Source organism: Sceloporus occidentalis, unplaced genomic scaffold, assembly GCF_023333645.1.
Source record: "Sceloporus occidentalis isolate IW3139 unplaced genomic scaffold, rSceOcc1.0.p SCAF_11, whole genome shotgun sequence".
NCBI lineage: Eukaryota > Metazoa > Chordata > Lepidosauria > Squamata > Phrynosomatidae > Sceloporus > Sceloporus occidentalis.
In genome coordinates this window covers 19,806,280-19,824,557 of record NW_028316991.1, presented here as the reverse complement: position 1 = coordinate 19,824,557, position 18,278 = coordinate 19,806,280, and positions in this window count along the sequence as shown.

The following is an 18,278-nucleotide window of genomic DNA, read 5'->3' as shown; positions in this document are numbered from 1 at the left end:
GAGTTCAAACTTTCATTAGCTTTCCAGCCAGATGAGAACTTGATACCACAACATGTGACAACCTTAGATATTAGGGGGGGGGAGATTATAAAGAAAGCAATATTACCGTAATTACTGTTTTTCATGTTTCGCTCTCTATCTCTACTAGACTTGTGGATTCAGATTTGTACAAATTTAAATGAACACAATTAGCCAATTTTGTCAATCCGTGTGAAAAACATGAATGGCCCCCAACATAACAAAAGGAAATAAAACAGACAGCTCAGAATTTTTTTTGCATTTCGTAGTTTTTTTCACTCCCGTACTCTCTCACATCCTTAACTTGGCTGAACTCTCTGGGTTTTGCCCAGAAACCCCGGAAGAAGCGTCGACACCTGAATTCTCTGGCTGCATATGACAGACTGGATGTTACAATTTTACGCTGCATCTGTAGAAGCAGATTGGGTCAGTATGGGGTGTTGTTGGCCAATGGTCCACCGGCATACCCTTGCAGGACACGGCCAGGACTACCAGCTGACGTCAGTGGGCTTTCCTGGTGACATCACGGGACACACCCCTACTTAAGGGGGTAATGGGAGGGGAGTAGGTTGTCAGGGAAAGCCCACTCACGTCAGCAGGTAGCAGGTAGTCCTCGCCATGTCCCGCAAGTGTGTGCTGGTGGACCATTGGCCAACAACACCCCATACTCACCAAATTTGCCTCTCCAGGTGCAGGTACAGTGTAAATTTGTAACATCCAGCCGTTGGCTGCACTTAAGTCTTCTGACGGCCCTAAATTGCCAGGGGTGCCGCATTATCCCCAGTCCCTCCCTGGTGTAAGTGCTGTAAAAAATACAGGGTTCATGTTAAATAAAGGATACATTATGTACCGTATATTATTATTATGTTAATTCAAATTTTTGTATTGTAGTCTGCGAGGGAATTGATACTTTAAGAGGATCACTCGATTTACTTTCTCTCCCAGCTGATTGGTGAAGCCACTGGGAAGGATACAGATAAAACACAGTATTTCTCAGAAGACACTTTTTTTCAAACATCTTCTGTCATATTAAAAACGCCTGATAGTTGTTTTTATATTTTGTAGAGAAGGAAGGTAATTTTTAAATATTAATTACATTTTAAAAGAGCACAGACACCTTTAGGCTAGATTTTAATACTATAAATAAATGTATTTCTGGTAAAGTAATACTTGTTCTCTTGTATATTGCAGAAGGAAAATTGATAAAAAGGTGATAAATGTTATCCCAGGGTATAGATGTTCAATGTTTTGTAACAAATTAGCTTCTGTTTTCTAAGTTAAAAGTTGTGACTGCTGTAGTACATTGGGCATGGGTTTGAAAGGTTTTGCAATAAAGAGTTCCTGGACATTTTTGGACATAAATACTCTTAATTAAGATGATTTGTTAGATACAAAAAAAACATTTGCTTACAAATTCGCAGTACTATTAAAATATATAAACCTTCTACAACATGCCCCTAACTCTCCATCTCATAATAATTGGCTATTCATATCTGATCAAAGGGATCCAAAAATATTTCAAAAATAAAAATTAAATTGCTATTTGGTGATTATACCACTAGGTGTCACTGTAGTACTACAATTGACATCTTAGTATTTTATGTACTAATTTCTTTTCATGTCTATGGTAATTTAAAGTATTTGCTGGTATAAAAAGTGGATAGAGTGAAGCATACCACCAATGAAATAGTCCACTCGCCAGGAACATGCGAATGACTGCTATGATTGCAAAGCCACTTTTCAAACTTTGCGCCAGACACACTTTTTTTTAACTAGTATTCATGAAAATTCATAAAAGTATTCAATTGTAAATTACATAGCGTAACCTGTGTTTCATGTGCACATTTTCCCAGGCAAGAGACAATAAACTAATGTGAATCAGTTTCATGTAGAGGTTTAAAAGGAGGTGTCTATTTTCTGTAGTTTTTCTTGTAATAACCATCCTGGTTGCTTCCTGTTCAGTATTCCGGGATCTCTAAGTGTAAGCTAAATACACAAAGTATCAATGTGTACACCTGTGCACAATGAAATCAATGAGTACATTAATTTGTCCTACGACAAAGACAGCCACTCCTTGACTTTACTATACAATATGAAAAGCTATGAGCTTCTGCTGCAGAAAGCGATTGGCTTTATAATGTATGTTAACCCCTTTGTGACCAATGATGTACCAGCTACGCCATGAAAAGATGTCCCTAGAGGACCAATGACGTACCTGGTACGTCATTGGTAAAAGAAAGCTACAACGCTGTAGCTGACCATATCATACATGTAGAAGCATGTGATCCGTGCTACTGCCAATCACATGCACAAATACAGTTAGGCAATGCTGTTCTTGTCCCAAGACCTAAGTTTACAAAATAAATATATTTTTTTTTAATTTTCATTTGAACTAAGGGGTTAATTTTTTAATGTGTAATTTTTAAAGTATAATGTGCAGCTTGGGTGGTGGGGGTTAGTTAGTGGGGAATTAGAAAGGGATATTTAGCTTTAGGGTTAGGTAGGAGTTAAACATTTTTTTATTTTTTTTTAAACTGCAAAAATCAGGGCAAGTTGATGAATACATTCTTGTGAATTTTTTTGGGAGTCTCTTTTGTTTGCCATGATCTATCATTTCAAAGCCAAGATAAATGGTGTTTGGTAAATTGATCAGGGCTGTGTGAGATACTGCTGACAGTGTATTACCGAGTGACTGATCTAAAAGGCATCTCTCATAAAAAATTAGACCTACACAAACTTTGGCAAATTTCTTATTACATTACAAAGGATGAGATGTGTCAGGGAAAAACCTGTCGCATACTCTCAGACAGTTGATATTAAGAAGAATAAAAAATGGCTCGATGATTCTTCTCAAGGAAAGAAATTAATCAGGTTAAAGCGAAACCTTATTACTCTATCAAAACATTCCTCTGGAATAAAGATATTACACTCAGCGCTAAAATATCTCCAGACAGCTGTCAGTACAGATAGTTCCTTTATATAGTTTCTCCTACAGCATTAATTATTTGCATTTTTCAGTTGCTTTTACATCTATACATATTTATACGTCGTTTCCAAAAAGAAATTATAATAATTAAAAAAAAAAAAAAAATTTTAAAGACCACTTGGATTTCTTCAATGACTTCTTGACAGCTATGTATGTAATTGAACAAGCCATTTAGATGAAGAATAATTTTATTTACACAATTAAATTCCCAAAACACTTATCTCATGCCTCTAAACACATTATTGGGGCTTTTAGGGCTGTAAAACCATGTGATAGCCTCATACCCAGCAAACATTCTAAGATCCTATAAAAGAGGGGCATCCGGGGAGGAAAGAGGGACACAGAGTATGGGCTCGATCCTTGTGAGAACTAAAAAAATCATTTTTTTTTTCTGGACAGAGGAGATTCTCCACCCAACCCATTTAATGTAAACCGGGGCTAACCCCACCCTTGTCTGCAGCTAACCCCACCCCTCCCATGACTAACCACACTCCTCATGCTGCTAGCCAGCAGCCCTTCATAAACCCACACCTTCAGAAGAGCAGGGGCTCCGACGTATGGCCATCACAATGACCATAGTGCAAATGGTTCAAGGCTACTTTGGAGATTAATAATATAAAGTATGGCGTTTGCTCTTTGTTACCTGTTCCTAATGTGTCTTTGACATGCAAATGAAGATATGAACATACGAACATATGAACATATTAAAAAGACAAATTATATATTAAATAGGAGATAACTCACCAGCATACCCAAGTGCCCCTCAGTAGGTAGGACAGTGGCACTTTGGAACCCAAATCCCTGTGTCTCTCTTTCCTCCCCTGATCTTCTTCCTTTCAAGGAGCTCAGACGTTAGCTGGGTATGGGGGTATCACGGGGTTCTACAGCCCTAAAAGTCACAATAAAAATAGTTTATTAATTAAATAAAATATTAATACTTCATTGTAGGTTAAACAGGCGCAGCCTGCATTGGTAAACATGTTGCAAATGACGTCCATAGTAATGTATACCTGGACATGTACATCAGAAAGGCTTTTCATTACAACTCATTAAGTTCATTTTTTCATTATAGTCGTTCAGTAAATTAGGCAGGTAGCAGCCATGAGTTTTCTGCCTCCTTAGAGCAGTGGCGGTTAGTAGATGCCGATATCATTAGCGTTTAATAAATAGACCCCATTTGTATTTGTATTGTTAGTTTCCCTTAAATGATACCCCTTACGAAAAAATTACTGCAGTTTTTCTGAAGTAATACTGCAGTTTTTTGGACATGAAAAAACTGCAATACTGCACTTTTACTGCAGTATTACTGCAGTATTACTGCATTTGTACTTCACTGTACTGCAGTTTTACTGCAGTTATTTTTGTACGGACGTACAAATGCAATAAAGCTGCAGTACATTGAAGCACAACTGTAGGTTTGCAATATAAAAAAAAAAGTGCAGTAAAACTGCAGTACAGTGAAGTACAAATGCAGTAAAACTGCAGTAAATGTGCAGTAATACTGCAGTAAAAGTGCAGTATTGCAGTTTTTTCATGTCCAAAAAAACTGCAGTATTACTTCAGAAAAAACTGCAGTAATTTTTCGTAAGGGACAGGAATTGGCTTAACAAACAATGCACTTTTCGGGTAAGAAATAACAATAAGCTGACCATTAATTTTAGGCTTACAAGAGCTATAGAACTTGGGCTCCCTCTGTTGATCATTTAACATATTGCAATTTTAAATTAAAGGCATTCTATTTCCTGGTGTGTGACCATAATCAAAGGGTAACATACATTTGTCCTGATGGGCTGTCTGTTTAAAATGTATTTTGACTGTTTGACTATTTATTAACTATAAAGCTTATTTAATTAAAGAAATGTTTTTTTCAGCAATAAAAATTCATTTCACTTCGCTGCACTCACTTCACTAATTTCATTAATCACTTAATACATCTGAGGCCGGCAGAACCAGCACAGCAGCCCCAAAAGGTTACAGATCTTCCATCATATATAACTGTCGGTACGGTTAAATTGGAAGCTTAACGTAATCGCCTGAAAACATATCCCTGGTCTGTATTGCCAAAGAGCTCTACTTTGGTTTCTTCTGTCCATAGAACATTTTCCTAGAATGGTTTTGGTTTCACTTGGCAGGTTTTGGCGAAGATTAGTTGTGTCTTTTTATGTTTTGCTTTCAGCAGCGAGGTCTTTCTTTTGCAATTACCTATAAAGCCTTGGTTTAGTATGCGGCTTATGGTATGGGTTGAAACCATCACTCCGGATTGCTCCCGGTCAGCCTTAAGCTGGTCTTTGTTTCCATTGCTTTTGCCAACCATCAAAGACTTAGCTGATACATTTACCTTTTGCCACCATGTCCCAGGAGATACTTGACAGTTCCATGAGCAGCAAACCTATTAACAGTGTGAACTGATGAAACAGGGAACCCAAAGCTCCTTGGAAATGGCCTTGTACCCTTTAGAATTCTTATGTTTGGCGATAATAGCGTTTCTGATGTTCTGAGATGGCTCTTCGCCATTGTGAAAAGAAAAGAGGCATTTTTAAGCATTAAAGCCATCATTGATATTCATCATATTCTGTTGCACCTATAAAATACTGCCTTTTATTCCGTGCTTTCAGGTTTTTTTCAGGAATTATTCTCCTGCGGAAAACATCTTAGGTAAAAATTTCTAGAACTGTTAAATTCTTATCTAAGAACCAGTAACCTCTGGCCATGTAGCCCCCCGGGGAAATTCCTGGTAACTAGTGGGCTTTAGCCCCAGATCCTTTTTGGAACATAGAAATGTATAATGTAAATTACATTACATCTATACAATGGATACTCAGTCAGGTGGGGGCACTGCCATGTACATGTACCCCAACTCCCCCCATAGCGGAGGCTCAGGATCTCGCTACAGGAGGTCAGGAGGTAGTCAGGGCAGGGACCGGTACGACTGATAACACCTCCGGTTGGATCACGGCAGCGCATGTGCACACATCCCTGCTACATGCACATTATTTCTTTGTAGGAGTCTGAATTCATAATTAAACCCAGATATGACCCTTTTATCCACATTAACCTGCTAGATCTGATCAGGGTGACAATTACAATAATAATTAGAATGACATCATGTCAGCCACATGGTTCTAAAAATGTATTTAATCTTTGGACCCTGCGTCAATCTTCTGTTTGATGATTTGTCGACACCGACCACATTGTGGTCTAACTGAATAAATAAATGAATTCTGCTTTTCATGAGTTACGCTTCACATTAATTCTAATTTACCAGTGATGGGCTTTTGTCCTGGGAACGGACAATTCACTGATCTAATATATAAAACACTAGCAGTTGTTATGTTCATTCTCATTTGAATTATTTCAGTGCTAGAGGGATATTATTTATGTAACAACGAAGCATCTGAAAACATAAAATGAATAAGGCATTATTTTTACCACGATGTTATCTGCGTTGTTTAATTTTTTCCCTTTAATTAGATGAAACAGCAGCCCGTCCTAAGCAGCCCCGGGACATAGTGCACTGATCTCTGGAAATTCCCAGGAATAACATTTCATTTTAGAATGTTTAAGTCTTAAAGAACGGAGATGGTCAATATTCAAGGGGCTGTGTGAATACAGATTGTTTAATGTGTGGTTGTATACAAAAAACATCAGTCTGGTTGCAGCTTGCTGTCCAGGGGTTAAATGGGAAGAGGTTTAATTGCACCTCCCCCAACACATTAATAAGGTTTTGGTAGCCGTATAAACCGCTTTGTGTGCCCACTATGTAGGAGGTGAGAGTAGGATCTCACCCTATTGAGAGTGTGCCTTGACGTGGCGGGTGAGCTTAATTATGCTTTGGCCAATTCATATAACCAAAACCTCTCATTTATATTATGTTTATATATTTGTTGCCAACTTTATTAGGGTGAGAAGCGCAGACAGTTTTTGTTTTTTGTATACATTGTACAGCCAATACACTGTATTTGCAGCATGCTCACGCTGTTTGGTAGGCCTCGTATTATACATTTGTATTATTTGAGCCTGAGACTAGCTTAGCGCACCGACATTTTTTCTTTTCCCTTTTTAATGTGTGGTTGTGGCTTTGTTGAGTGTCTTAAGTCCTGTCCAGTTGGAAAATGGTTGAGTTACCACCTAATTTATTCAAGGCACAAGAAGCACTGTCAGCTCATTAACCCACAATCTTAAACACAGACCCCATGAAGACAATAGATTTATATATAAGGCATATAATGTTCCTATTGTCATGGTAGCCAGTAGCGTTGGTTGGTATGGTGATAAGACCACTTTCTATCATGTTTTTAACAGATACAGGTTTTATCAATAGAAATTCGCATATAGGCTCCTGGACACAGAACCAGGACTGGTTAGGCCAATATCTTCCAAGGACCACCCACCCATGGCCATGTGTTCTGGGCAAGCATCGGACTGAACATTTGAATAAGACCCTGTTTTATAAACTTAGCTAACAACCTATAACCTGCCAGTTGCTTCTTAGTAGAAAAACAAAAACGATGGTGCAAGTCAAGCCACAGACACCCTATCAAACTAGACTTGTGCAGTTTGATCAAAAACAGTTCGGGCACTTTTTTTTATTTTGTTTTTGTTTTATTTGTGTTCGGACAACAAGTTTCTTTTTCTGCTTTTTCGGTTCAGATGAAATTTGGAAGCTAGATTTGTTGTCACTCACCCTCACTCACACTCTCTCACATTCTCATTCACTCTCTCACTCTTTGTGTCTCTGTCTCCTTTTCCACAGCTCCACTTATTCTGTTGTCTCTTCTTGTTCTTCTGTCATCTTTCTTCTGTCTTCTTTCATCGTCAGCTTCTCCCCGGGCTCCGTTAACCAGGCCTCCTGGAGCTGCAAAAAGCTGGAGCCTCTGTGTGCACCCTCTCCCTTAGTTGCATGATCAAGGAAAAGGTTGTCTCCTTGGGGTGTGCTGTGGCTCCATCCTTTTTCCAGCCAGAATAATGCAGACGGATTTGCGGAGAAAGAGAGGTGAAGAAATGCGGAAGAGCTCCGGGAGGCCTGGTCAAAGGAGCTGATACCAGGAAGAAGCGGACGAAGACAGAAGAACAAGAAGTGGCAAGACAACAAGCGGTACTATGAAAGAGGAGACTGGGACACAGAAGCAGTCGGCAGAGAAGGTAGAGAGGAGTGAGAAAGAAGGAGTGTGAGCGAGTGAAGAAGCAATGAAATACAAAAGAAAATTCAGAGCTCTCTGCTTAGTTTTCATTTGTTTCACTGTGGCCCCTTCCTTATTTGTAAACATAAAAACAAATTAATGAAATTGCCAAATGTCGTTAATAATTAAATCTATATTTTCTACTGACCTGGATAGAAGTATCAAGAATGCTCACTAGCTAGCCCTTCAGGACCTGTATGAGAAAGGTGCAGTTTTCTCTGTCCATTTTTGTAATTATTGTATAGGTTTAAATCACTTTATTCACGCCGTTCCGTGTTAACCTGAAACATATTTCAAAAACCAAGCTCCTTCACCCATTACTGTCTCACATTACAGGACATGTTGTCCTTCAAATTTAGTTAACCTCTTGGATGCCACCCAGCAAGTATCTTAACGAAGAGTTTGCACAGCAAAGGGTTGCTCAGCCTTCTGGCACTCAAATGGTTAATGAGCGTAGTAAGCCGAGATACTACAGCCTCTATGTCGCGCAAGCTGTCACTGGCAAATACACTTCCCTACCAGCTGGAATGTATTTACAGTTTGTCTTTAATAACACAAAGAATATCGTTACAATTACTAGAAAGAACTGATTGAGTCAGAACGCCCTCCTGTTCCTCTGTGCGGTTATTTGATGGTTCTGTCATCACTTATTTTTTAATGGTTGCAAGCTCTTTAACAAACGCATGGTGGGATTTAACCCCTGCAGTTTGCCTACAGAAGGTATTACTAATCACTTACATGTCCACTCGATAGTCGATGACTTCATGAAAGCAGAATAACTGATCCCAAGTGGCTGTGATTACACTTTGGGCATCTGGCAAACATTTCATATGGACAATTACGCCAACAAGCTTTGATATAATTTCTTTTTATTTTAGTATCGAAAGCTTTCAGATATAGGATGAAAAACGTTATATATTATTCATTTGGGAAACCATGTAAGCCAACTTTCTTTTTTGTGTCTTCAGTTAAAACTAGCAATAAAAGGGTATCTGTCCGTTCGGCATTATATCAAAGTTGGTGTTATTTGTAAAGAGAAATTTTGATTAAAAGGGATGGAAGAAATCAGAAGAATATTTAATTAGTTGTCAAGATAATTGCTCCACTTTTACTATCATGGTCACCGTTAACCTACCTGACATGTCCCAATGGTATGTCACAAACTTGTGCATCTGGCATGTACACACACCATTCCTGAGTACAAGCAGTTTTGGCTCACTTAAAGAGTGAGCAGGGGCTTACCTAGAGTATTTGGCACCTGGTGTGGCAACCCCCCTCCACATACACACACACACACACACACACACACAACACACTTAAAAACAGCATAAGTACTATCATTATATACTAGGGCAGACATTACAGTGGAACAGCATAACTACTATCACTATACACTGAGCCAGACATTGATGGTGGTACAGCATAACTACTATCACTATACACTGAGCCAGACATTGACGATGGTACAGCATAACTGCTATCATTATATATTGAGAGCAGGGTGACCACATCAGCCATATTTTCCATGACCAGATAAAGTGCTGCCCTGTAGTATGGATAATGTATAACCGACTAATTGGTTCCCTTCCATGAGTCTATACATCCTACATACTGCAGGGCAGCATTTTATCTGGGCTGCTACAGAGGTTATGCTGAGCCAGTATACACAGCCTACATAGTCTAAATGCACAGGTTGGAGAGATCAGAGGTGTACCCTGTTCCAGACCTGTTGAGCATCAGCACACCGAGGGGCCTGATCGCACAAATAGTGTAAAATGCACCAGACTCCATCCCAAATGGTCTTAAGAGTGCAATAACATACAGTATATATACATATTTAGAAACTGGAATGTGCCTTTAATTTTAAAAGTGGCTGGTGTGTGAAGATTGCATCTCAGAGTAGTATTTTTTCTACAAAAAATCCTTCTTTTAGCATGCTGTGACATTATCGTTATAATGTAAAACATGCTAAATATTTAATCTTTTTCTTTTCTGTTGTAAAATGATTTAAAATCCAGGGAATGCAATGCCTGAGATGAAGTACTCTGTTTTGAATATAAAAATTCTAATCATGAGATTAGAAAAAGGGTGAATGAGTCATTATATTTCTTCACGGTGCCAAAGGCTTAGTTAGTCTATCTACAATAACATAATGGAAGCATTAATTCTGTCATACACTGGTCATAGTACAGTACATTTCTGTTTGTGTACCAAGTTCCAGTTGACAAATGGACTGAATGTTCCATTACTAATGGCTGGGGAAACTTCAGAGACGCATGCATGCTTGGAAAATTAGTCGTTTTTTGTTGGTTTTTTTTTAGTCTTCTGTGCTCATATATTTGTGGGGGGTTTTTTCTGAAAAAGACATCTAACACGATTAGGATACACGTTTGTCCCTCGTTATTTTTTGTTACAAGCTTTTAGTAACATAGCACTTTAGGTTGGAAAAAGACATAATTAAAAGTCTGCCAAGTTCCACCTTGCTCTTGATGCAGAAGGCGGCAAAGAAAAAACACATTGCAATGATTTCCAATTGTGCCTCAAAAAAGAGGAACGTTCTTTCTCACTGGCTCAACAAGCTATAACTAATCCATTGCTTATGACCCGTTATATTCTTCTTTGATAAAAAGTCATATATTCCATATTTAAAGGCATCTATTGAATTTGATAGCACAGCCTGTGGGTAGTGAATTCCACATCTTTACTGCTCTTACTGTTTTTGCTGATTTAAGTGAAGATTCCTTTCCTCAGGTCTGAATGGAGGACCTCTTCTTTGCACAGTCCTATTAATGAACAGGTCGTCAGAGAGCTGCTGGTATTCTCCTTGGATTTATTTGTATAATGCTATCAGATCTCCTCTTTTTCCAAAGTGAGCAAATTCAACTTATCCAGCCTTTCTTCACAATTAAGATGTTCCATTCATCCGATTCACTTTGTAGCCACCTCTCCACTTGTTCAAGCTCCATAATGTCCTTTTCAAGAACAGTTGCCTAAACTTCCAAACATATTCAAGGTGGGGGTCTTACCATTGATTTATACATTAATCATATACGTGCATCAATACCTCTTTTTATATATTCCAATATCTCACTGGCCCCTACTGTAAAGCAGCTGTCTGACATTGAATAATGTTGCTTGGTTTATTGTCTACAATTATTACCAAGTCATCTTCTTGCAATGATTTCCCTAACACAACCCCATTTCATGGATAATTGTTTTGGATAATTATTTATTTTCCCAAAATGCATAACTTTGCTTTTGTCAACATTAAAACTTACCAGCCACCTGATCGCCCAGTTTTCCAATCTGAACAAGTTTCCTTGCAGGGAAATGATGTCTAGTTCAGACAGCTTGATTGCCCAAGAGGGTGATCTGCCCTCTACGGTTTTGTGGCAGAGGGAAAGCCACCTTAGGGCCACGCCGAGTCGGTCTACACCAGAATACGTTACTGTCACACAAAGAGGTGAGGGATTGATCTCCCCAAAATATGTACTCTTGTTATCGCCCAAGTCGTCTCCCCACAGTATTGGGAAGCTGTATTAAGAAAAGATATTCTGGCACAAAAAGGGCCACAAGCATCCACGTCATGCTGTTAAACACACACATGTCACCCTTTAATTGTTCAACACATTTGTTACACATAACACTTTAAGTCAAAAATTGTCAACTGATTTTATTGACATTTGAATCATTATATCCCAGAATGGCAAACATGTTAGAAAGGGTACATGCAGTAGGACTATGTGCCAGACGGTAGTCCATTAGCCACTGTTTTCTTAACGTAGTAACGTAGTAAACTATGCCTAACATCTATTTTTATGGGTTTTCATTAGCGCCAGAAATATGTTAAAAACCAACCACCTGCCGACAATATAATTATCTAACACTTTTTTTTATTGTGTCAGACATCTCATTGTGGTTTTAAATAAACAAGTACATATTTTTTTTTTTAATAATTTCTAAGCACCTTCCTAAAATTCCACATCTCATTCAGCAAACTTTGAGTCGGAATCATCAGTTCCTCCTTGTACCTGATGAATCATTTTGATAGCTAACGCTTTATTATGACAAATTTGATAATATGAGCTACCCACCCACTGCAGACATGAGGTTGGTTATGTGCCTGGCTATGTGATGAAAGAATAAGTTTATGAGATTCCTATATTTTTTCACAGAGAAAGACTTATAAAGACCATATAAAACAAAACAAAAAAAATAATTTTTTTTGCCAAGCCACAATAAAAAAAAATATATACGTTTATAAACTGAAAATCTAATGAGTTACAGGAAAATGCAAAGTAAAAATCACTTATATAAAATTATATCTATTTTCCATCGAATTATTCAAGGGGATTTATTTTTAAATTTGGTGTGGTCAATAGAGTCGGAAAGCTTCACTTGATGGCAAATTGTCTTTATTTTAGCAGATAAACTTTGCTAACTTTACCCATTATTCTATTTTCCAAAGAGAATTTGGTCGTAGAAAATGATTACGTTTTACTGCATTCTTTTAGAATTATTGCGCAACATCTACAAACTTGCAAAAGTACAATGCTGGTTATGTTGTCGCACATCTGGGCATGCACACTTCTGGTGCGCCGTGGGTCTTACTACGTATGGACACGCAGCAATGTTACCTACACGAGAATAGGAAAAGTAACTCTTCGTCCAGGTTACACAGACTTTATTCTAAATGTGCGGTACTGATGGGTGAAGCATTTTAAGGCACGTGTTGGAGCATTTTATTTATTTTATTGATCATTTGGGTTTGCGCAGTTGTTGGGACCTATTGGTGACCGTGTCTACTAAATAGCGTGTGGAGCTTAAGGAGATACAAAAGAGTAGTCTATACTAATCAATAGCTTAAGGCACACCGTTGAGGTTCATGAGCCTGACAATACACGGCTTCATTTGAAAAACACACCTAAAACCCAAGCTTTTTCTGGAAATGAATGTCGCAAGCTAAAATCATTCTAACAAGCAGGCAATTCAACTCCCAGGGTGCAAATCTCACAAACGTACATATTTAGTGAGCCTGTCTCATAGTCCAGCATGCCCTCATTTCATTCTAAACCACTGTGTATGCTAAGTTAGCATACGGATAGCACTGTTACAGTTTTATGTTATGGTATATGTGTTAAAAAGGTTCGGTTGTCACCGATCCCTGTCTTCTCATATGCAGAATGTCTAATATTTATATATAATATTAAATATAATATATATTTAATATTAAATATAAATATAATATATTTAATATTAAATAAAATATATGCATTTAAGTTGCACAAATACTATACACTAATATATCACCCTCTACGATCAGGACTGTCCAATGCAAAACGGGATACTTGGGAAGTATGGTATTATTTAGACAGATATTACTGTGAGACTGCAGGTATCTGATCTTTGAACTCTTTGTTTAGAGTAATCCTGTGCTAAATCACCTGGCTGTCATAAGTCATATACAATAGAGATATGATGACGAAAGCAGGAATTATATATAATATTCCTGCGGATGCCCCTTCTCCCCAGATTGGAAAATGACAAGATAAATATTTTGCGTTGGACATTTTGCCTTCCGCTTGATCGGTAATCACAACATCCTGTTTTAACCTTTGTTAACTGACTCATTGTATTCATAGGAAAGAACTGCCAGACGGTGCCAGACAAATGGTTCTAAGTGTTTACATAAACAAGTATTCCTGTATTTTTGGCCAAAAAAAGCACGTATAGTAATGAATGGTATTAGATCTGTTTGGAATTTCAAATGACTTTGTTCTCTTCTTAAAACTTCTTCAATGTTCTGTGGTAAACACAAACATCTGAAGAATTACCCTTTTTTTCTCTATGTGTGCAATTCAGAAATTTAAAAACATTTGCACAACAAAAAAGTCAGAAATGCTCAAATTAAGCATATGCATTTGACCTTTCAACACCAGATAGGAAAAAAAATGGATTGCCCTAACTGGAAGCTCCAAAAACCAGCTCTCCCTGGGACTCTTCCAAACAGTGGCATGGGAGGAGGGATGGATTGGTGGCGGTCCGGGTGCCACTCATCAGACAGATTCATGGAGAGGGAGAACTTCATTTTTCGGGCCTTTTAGAGTTCTTCTGCAAAAGGGTGGAGCCATGGGGACAGCCCCTGTCCCGTTCCTCCAATCAGGGTAGGGGGGTTTTTACAGAGGCTCTGACCTCCTGCAGAAGTACTCTGGGAGGTAAAGAAGACACGGGGAGAAGCAGAAGAAAGAAGACAGAAGAAGTACTGTAAGAGAAGTGGAGCTGCAGGAAAGCAGATAGAGGCACAGAAGTGGCTGACAGAGAAGGTGAGGGTGAATGTGAGTGTTGGTGTTTTTACATTCTAAAGTTTGGTGGGCAGTGGGTGCCAAAATATAGGATCCCCCCTTGTGTGAATGCAAGGCCAATCCAGGTTGTCTATGTGTAAGGACAAATGTAAATGTGCATGTGTACATATGTGTATATGGACAGGCATGTGTGTTTATGTGTAGGCGTTTGTAAGACATATGTATGTATTCTGACATTCTATCGTGAGTAAAGGGTGCGTGGGAGCCAGACCGAGAGGAGCCTTGACTGAGAGGAGACCTGAGACTGATAGGCGCAATCTCAGAGTCCTGTGGATGCAATCTGGGCAAATCCTGTGTGTGCAGTTTTGGTACTAAGCTCTGTAACGTGGTTAACACAATAGAGGACAGTGCACGATTACAAATGGATCTGCATAGGTTGGAGGCTTGGGCTGGGATGTGGCAGATGAGGTTCAACACAGATAAATGTAAGGTTATGCACATGGGGAAGAAAAATCCAGGCTGGGAATATGTATTAAATGGGAAAACACTGGGGACGACTGACATGGAAAAGGACTTAGGAGTTTTAGTTAACAGTAAATTTACCTGTAGCGACCAGTGTCAGGCAGCTGCTGGGGTGCATCAAAAGGGGCATAGATGCCCACGACAAGGAAATAATTCTACCACTGTACAAGTCACTAGTCAGACCACACATGGAATACTGTGTACAGTACTGGGCACCAGTGTACAAGAAAGATATAGTGGAGCTGGAGAGGGTTCAAAGACGGGCAACCAGAGTAATAAGGGGAATGGGAGGACTACAGTACCCAGAAAGATTATCAGAATTAGGGTTATTTAGTTTGGAAAAAAGACGGCTTAGGGGGGATTTAATAACTATGTATAAATATATAAGGGGACAGTACAGAGATCACTCCCAGGACCTATTTATACCCAGCACTGTATCTATAACAAGGGGACATCCTCTACGGCTGGAGGAAAGAAGGTTTCTACACCAGCACAGACGGGGGTTCTTTACAGTAAGAGCGGTGAGATTATGGAACTCTCTGCCAGAGGAAGTGGTTATGGCAAACTCAATAAAAGAGTTCAAAAGGAGCCTGGACGTGTTTCTTGAAAGCAATAATATTACAAGTTATGGATATTAGATTAATAGGGACAGAACGTTGATCCAGGGATTTATTCTGATTGCCATATTTGGAGTCGGGAAGGAACTTTCCCCCTGGTATGGGGCAATTGGCATCTGCTTCATAAGGGTTTTTTTTGCCTTCCTCTGGATCAACACAGTAGGGACACAATATGTATATAGGTTGAACTTGATGGACTTTGGTCTTTTTTCAACCTTATGAACTATGTTACTATGTTACTGGGGCAAGTCCTGTGTGGGTGCAATCCGGGTGCTGGGGCAAGTCCTTATGTACGTATTATATAGTTAAAATGGCATGTATAAGTCAAAAACACAGGCATATTAAACGGAGGTTAATTTATTCTGAAAATATTTGTGTGTGACCGAAGAGCGGTTTCAGACATCCGTACGGAGAGCGGTCGCAAATATCATACCGAGAGACTTTAAAAAAAAAATTAAAAAAAAATGATTTTTTACATCGTCAAATACGATGTTTCTTTGTAAGGAGAACTGAATAAATAAATAAAACTGGTCTGATTTGGAATTTTTTTTTTAGAATAAGGAGAGTACCCTCCATGCCGGACACTTTATGGTACTCCATTATCTTGACAAAAAATGTCTACCCTACCTCTTGGTAACTTTAGATCCCGAAGCACCACAGCATGTAGAATCAAAAACGACTCATGTATGTTCAAAGGAAGTGGCCGGTTCAAACCAAAATGAATGTGATGAAATAGTGTGAAGTGGTAAATATAACCCTGCCTGAATCATTCGTGTAATCTGGGCTTAGTAACATGCTATTTTGCCTGCTCACACCTACGCCCTAGACAGTGATGTCACGTACCCCACTATAGAACATGAATCTACTAATTGCAAGTCACCGTATTTTCATGGTGCCAGCACATGGGAAATGGTTGTAATTATAACCTGGGTTATATAAACAGAAATTCGGGCCAGGCTGGACCCAGATGAACTGTCATCACCCAGGACTAAACGCTCATCAGACTCAGTTGGGCGACGGATTCTACGGGAACCTTGCAAATTTTCAATTGCCAAAGAGGGACCTAGTAAGGGGTTGGGTCAGCGACATGGCAATGTACACGGTGTGCAGAGTTTTTTATGTGCTTATGAAACAAAAGTTTATTTTATTCACACAATGTAGTTAAGCAACGTGTTATCTGCTCTTAACATGCAAATTATTGTGACTGCGATGAACAACAAGCAAACGTTCTCAGATCCCGAAAAAGAGACGGAAGAAAGAATTTGTGACTCATAGAGGGACTTGGGAGGTATGCATTAGCTACAAAGCAAGAATTGTAGATTAATTGAACTGTATCATGCTCGTAAAGTAAAAAATAAGCGGTTTTATTGCCATAGTAACTATTTAAATGGTCCATTCTGCAGAAATCTTCTATTGGTTATGATGATAACATCACTTTTTTGACCAATTTTTACACGGTATATATATATCTTTATTGTGTTTACATACTGCTAAGTTTGCAGCAATAATATCTGGATAGAAAATATGTGGTTAATGAATTTGTTTTTTGGTATTTGCTATGTCATTCCCAGGAACCTGAAGGTGGGGCATGATTAGCCATGCAAAGGGCAGGGCTAACCCTGGATAAGGGTGGGGCTAGCCCAAAACAGCATTCAATGTGAGTGGGAGTGGCTAAATACCATTCCCTGTCTTGGAAAAAGATGAGGGTGACCCAAAGACCAAGGGAAGCAGGTCTTCATCCAGAGACTCAAGATCAAACCTGGAGAGTTCAGTTAAAACTGATGACATACACTAGAGAGAGTCAGATTTAGAAAGGGTCCTCGAAATTAGAAAGGATTCCAGAACCGGGTTTTACAGAGCCCTCCACAGACACAGACCAACTCAGTGATGGTATTCGCTGGGTGTTCACGTGGATTCCACAGTCAATCAGCATACAGGCAAAAAGTGCAAATAGTGCCTCCCAAACTTTCACAGTTGCTGCCAGCTTAGCAGTCAGTATCTGAACAGTGTCCAATATAATAGTGTGTTTAACCCCTTCAATCCCCTATAGACGTACCGGGACGTCCAAAAAACGCCCACAAAGAAACCCCTATGGACGTCCCGGTACGTCCAGCCCTTCGTGCAGCGTCAGGGACACATCCCTGCCGCTGCACGGGAGACCAGGCTGTCGTTTGACAGCCTGGACTCCCCCCTGGCAGCAGAAGCCAGCATCGCCGGCTTTCTGCTGCCCGATCTCCCGTAACAGCTTCCGGCATGAAAGCCGGTAAGCTGTTACGGGGATATCCTGCCCTCCGATGAGGCACAGAGACGCTGCGATCTCTATGGAGGTCTGTGAGGACCTGCATAGAGATCACAGTGTGATCGGTGCAGGGGGATCGCGGGGAGGGGAGTGAGAAACCATGTCTCTCACTCCCCCTCCCGTCCTGAAAGAGAAAAGCAGGAAAAAAAAAAGTTAATTCATTTAAAAAATAATATTAAATAAATCATTAAAATAATAATATTATAATACAAAAAATATATATATTGTGAGCTGTGATGTCATTGTGACATCACTGGCATGTTCAGGAGGTCCCTAGGAGGACCTCTAACCATTTCTGTGTAAAAATAATATATAAAAAATAAAAAAAAATGTAAAAAAATTTAAATTAAAAAA